The sequence below is a fragment of the Anneissia japonica genome, unplaced genomic scaffold (assembly GCF_011630105.1).
Source record: "Anneissia japonica isolate Jap-2015-1 unplaced genomic scaffold, ASM1163010v1 scaffold466_len1169948_cov191, whole genome shotgun sequence".
In the NCBI taxonomy this organism is placed as follows: domain Eukaryota; kingdom Metazoa; phylum Echinodermata; class Crinoidea; order Comatulida; family Comatulidae; genus Anneissia; species Anneissia japonica.
The window spans coordinates 1,089,683-1,095,321 of record NW_022689540.1 but is presented as its reverse complement, the minus strand read 5'-3'; positions in this window follow the sequence as shown (position 1 = coordinate 1,095,321).

Below are 5,639 nucleotides of genomic sequence, written 5' to 3'. Positions count from 1 at the left end.
CCATAGAAAGTGGGGAAAACTAAGAATTCAGAGTGTATTTATTCATTCATTAATATAGGTCGAAAGTGCATTCTTTCTAATCATCTAGAAAACTACTTTCCGAAGGAGGACCCCAAGACTCCACGTGACGTCTAAAATTTGTCTTCCAGTGACGGAATAAGCAAACATTACGTTCTCGTCTCATGACCACGCCCACTTTGGGACCCCATCTGTGCGATAGTCAGGGTAAACTCTGGATTCGCGCCTGTGAGGTCCATTATTTTCATAATTTTCTGCCCTCAGCCACAACCATGGTGGGACTGAGGTGGTGTGGACTCTCACGCACCCCCATACCACCAAATCTTGCATCCGCCCCAGTTGCTAGTTAAGTGAAAGTCCGGGTAACATCCATAGAGCTGTAACAATGACAATATGCAATGATAAAATATGAGAGATTGGAAAGGAAAGTTGGAACATTTAACCTGTGATTTTAATATCGAATTTAATCAAATCCCGGACTTTTCGATGCGATTATCGCTTGGTTCATTTACTTATCGTGTGTTAATTACCAATGGGGAGCTGGTATACCATTCTCTTTGATTTCCTCGTTAAGAACACGTTCTCAATGGATTGCATATATGCAATTAAATCGTTAATTAAATATAATGTATTAATTATGTGTAATATTCGAAAATGGTCAAGCTATGTAATTCGACTTATTTTCTATTTTCTAATAAACCGTTGATATTTTTGCTTTAGACAAAACTATAACAACGAACAACGATGTACATTGTTATGTTTTTCTTTTGTTGTTGCAAGACGACGTCAATTTCTAAACAGGCTCGTCAGGGCGTCTTCTAAGAAAGATAACATTAAAAATTATTATTCGAGTAATTGCTAGTTAAAGTGAAATTCCTGGGAATATTAGAGAGAAGAAGGCAGATAGAAGAAGAAATCCATAAATAATGTTGCACAGAGCATCAACTGATGATTTTCATAGATGGAAGAAGTGGAAGCTAGATTGAGATTGAGGGGGTAAGAGGCAGTGAGAAACCATGATATTAATGTTAGAATAACAACGGCTGTTGGTTTTAATTTTTTATTCTTTCTGATCCGTCAATAAAATCATGAGGTACTACGTTGCATGCCATATCTCAACTTGTTAAGGCAGATTATCACCCTTGATGAATGAAATGATGCAGAAACATCAGTTAAATTAAATTAAAATTAAATGATCCCTTGACATGGATCGTGATGCTTGGAGAAATTGTGGTCGCCTGTTCCACAGCCGAATGAATGATGATTAAGTATGTATAATATCCAACAATGGTCACATTATCATGAGGTCTGTAAATTCCAATGTATTTCTATACGAAAAAAAAAACGTTCTTTATGATATTGAGAGTTGTGTTACTCATGCTTCTTGGTTAATTCAGCGTTCAATTTATCTTCTCATTCATGAGGAATTCACTGATCTTGTCTGCGTCTGGCGATGGTTGATTTTACATGTACATTCCGCGAAATACGAATGTTTTACAACATGATCGGTGGCAATAACTGTAGTAGCCACAATCTTTATCAGAGTCGCATGTAGTGCGGCAGGCTCCTCTCTTGTTTTCCATCACTGTTGCAACAAAAATAAGAAACTCAGACATTTATTAAAAATACAAATTGGCACAGAGATACAATACACAATATTATCTTTTGTCTAATGTAATTTAAGCCGATATTGGGCTCTTATGGCACTTGTAGCATTGAATAAAATTGATTTGAATTATCAGTGGGCCTAGTCCTACAAGTAGAGGTAATAACATTATTAAGCATAGTATAGACTCCATTAGTCCAGAAGTTGTTTTTATTGTCTTATGATTTAGTAAATTTGAAGTTAGGCCCACTGATCTCTACTATAATAGCTGGATTGCTCATTGGCTGGTTTTAGTGAGGCCACCGACGCCATGTTGGGGGCCTAAGTGACGTATCAGTTTAGGAAAGATTCTTTTAGCATTTGTTTAAATTATTATTAAAAATAACGATCCTTGCAAAACTTTTTAATATGAGGGATATTCGAGGGGCCAAGCGATCAGACTCCAACTACAACCCGACGTTGGCCGGGTTTCAACAGGGGACTTCAGCACGAGAAGCAGAAATTGTTATTAGGCCTACACTCAACAAACCGCTCAGTCTCATTTTAATAATGGAAAGTTCAAACAAGTACAGGATTTGATACCATGAAATGTGTTAAAATGAATAAAAACAGCATGCAATAACTGTACCTCCATTTAAAATATTTAATGTATTATTTCCTAAACAGAGAAATGTAAAGACCACATTTAGTGCACAGGGGTCCCAAAGTTTCATGCAGATTCTTATAGGATGCAATCTCCTGGAAGTCGGCGGGAAGGCCTACCGCACATCAGCAAGAAGGCCAGAATTCCCAGAAATTCCCATTTAAAATTGTTTTAAATGGATTATCAATTGCCTTTTGGAAATCAGTGACAATGGACTATGTGTGTTAAGAAAAATCATTTAAACAGATCTCCCGGATATGAATGCGTTCAACTTGGATCTCTGAGTGCCGGTCTTCAGCACCATTATAGGGATTTTATTAGACACTAAAGAATCTGGTTTTGGAAAATCAAACTTAAAACTTTCCATTTAATTAAAAACTATTTTAAATTATATAGTATTTTTGGTGAAGTGCTTTTTAACAGACTACAAACAATCAACATACTATATATCAAAAGCTATTCCTATAGTGTTAGTAGGACGTTAAAGTTTGTATAGGCCTAATATTTGTAATTAAACGAATATTTGTGTAGAACATGTGTAGGACTTCATGTGTGGCTAACGAGAAATGGTTTATTATGAATCAGTAACAGCATACAACTGTAATCCATTTTAAAGTATGGAACCAAACTAAAAATTTTCCCTTAAAAATATAGCATCAATAAAATATAGGCCTATAGTGATTTTAATGCAGTTTTTTTTAATATGATGATGATATGACTATACATATATATACACATCTAGATGTGTATAAGAGACAGATATATATACTGTATATACATACATTAAAATAAGTACATCAAAATAATTCAGTGCTATATACTGAATGGGCCTATACTGATAGTTTGAGTAACGAGCGGAGGACTTGATGTTTGGCTACCGATGGTTCATTAAGAATCAATAGCAGTATACAGTAATTGTACATCCATTCTAAAACACTTGTATCCAGAAATGATATAGTAAAGGTAGGTCTATTCGATGTGAACACCAAGGATATGTTTCATCATACTAACTTTCATCAGCCATGTTCAATGCTTCTCCGTTCAACATTCTTTTTTCGTGATGATCTGAAAAGAAATGGCAAAACACCCAATCACCTAAATGTCCCATGGTTACCTAAGTAATGGACATAGGCCATGTTATTTTTTCAGACCATTAACGCAAACATTAGGCTTATATTTAAATACAGATTGTCATAACAGGATGATCAACAACTTTTACACAGACGATGTATCGTTGAGATACTGGGATTTTTGTTAACATTTTGTAGGCTATCTATTTTTTAAATTCTGTTTTATACACTCAATCCCAAATATAAATATACTTAAAGTTATGTTAACTATTTGCTATAACTGTACTTATGATGAAGATTATTAATACCATCACGATTACGATCCTTACGCAAAAGAAATCTCTCAAACCTGACTACTGTTTTCTATTGCAATAGATCATTTATCTTTTTCGTCTGCTCGTCTTTGGAATGATTTTCCACAAGCTATTAGGGAGACGGCGTCAATTGGTAGGAGGATAGTCAGATGCTATTTTCACTCGAGCTCCTGTGAGTGCTGTTCCGGCGAGCTCTGAATTATGGGAGCTTAAATGTGCTGGAGGACGGAGCGGTGAAAACAGTTCTGCGTTTAGTTTGTATTCTTAATATTTTGTTTACTGTTAAGATATTTTATGGTTTCACTCTAATCTTATGTTAATTTTATGCAAAGCGTTGAGCCATTAAGCGCTCTATAACACATTATTATTATTATCATTATTATTATTATTATTATTATTATTATTATTATTATTATTATTATTATTATTATTATTATTATTGAATATTAGTGAGCAGTAGGCCTAGCAGTTAAAATTGTATTAGCAACAGTTACAGCAGAAGCAGCTAGCAACAATAGCAGTCAGAGTACAGATAGCAATCGGAGTAGCAACAACAAACATGGCTGTAATAACATTAAAGGTGACCTGTTAAGCTTGGTTTCCATACAATCGCTAAAAGTTTTCGCCGATAGCTTTCGGTGATGCTGATTGGTCGGTCGAATCACAGAGATCCTTCCCGAATTCGATCAGAGACTGCTACGCTGTACAGTGATTGCTCTGGAAACACTGTAGCGATTTTAAGGAAACCAGGCTTCCGTGTTATTGACGGCTCGCGCTAAAATAACTCAACTTCTTGCCAATTAAGAAAAAAAAATGTAACCTTCACCAGAATGTCTAAAGCTCACCTGTTTCGTACGCTTGGACATAGCACACGACAACACTCACAACCAAAAGAACAACAAATGACACCTTCATGTTTCTAAAACATAAATAAATATAAATATAAACAAAACATAATATATATTTATATAGGCCTATTTATTTGCGACACTTCACCTTTGAAACGGCGGCACTCACAAAATGTGGTGCGGTCAAACTGATAAATACAACAAGTAACAAGAAAAGTATATAAAAATGTATCATCGTTTGTAACAAAACATTGTCAGATTATAGACCTTATGTTTATATATGTACAGATGTTATATCCTTGTAAGGTATTCTGTTCATCTAATCACCCAATCATGATCACCTCCATAACTTATGGTCAGTGGTGGCGCCAGTGGGGAGAGCTGCCGGGGAGAAAAACCACAATTCGTCGGAGAGAAAAAAAAACAGTATAGGCCTATTCTAAGAGCCAGGTAAAATTAATTCCTCTTTCAGGATCATAAATAATTTTATCTACCAACTGTAATGGTATTCGATAAAATTCTGCGCCGATTTTATAAACATTAAAATCCCGAAACACCTTAGCAAATGCGCTTTCTATCGCACCAAACAAAATTAAAACAATACTGTATTGTCATCACAAAGTGAACGATACAGATGTTACTTTCCACATCGAATTAGATTAAATCAAATTCTAAGAGCCAGTTAAAAATTAATTCCTCACCTTAAAATCACGAAACACCTTAGTAAATGCGCTTCTCTATCGCACCAAAAAAAAAAAATATTCATGTATTAAAAAAAAATATCAAGACTTACCTAGCGTGGAGTTGGGTACCAAGGTAAAATTATGAAGATTGGATCTGGTTGGATACTTAAAATGAACTGGAAACATTGGTTGACTACCCGATATTTTATACTCCAAAAGTAATCAATTATTCATGTACAATTATCATTTGGTTGTGTTAATATTCCCGCGAGTGGACGTCCATTCACGGGTTTTATAAACACTCATTTCTGAGTTAAATTGTTTTGAGCCACTAGGGTCATTGTTAGAAAATGAATTATTAAAATAATTTCATAACAGCTACCTTAATTAAGGTAGTCTTGATATCGCATGGCACTCTTTGGTGTAACAACCGTAACAAACCCATTAGAGATGTTAA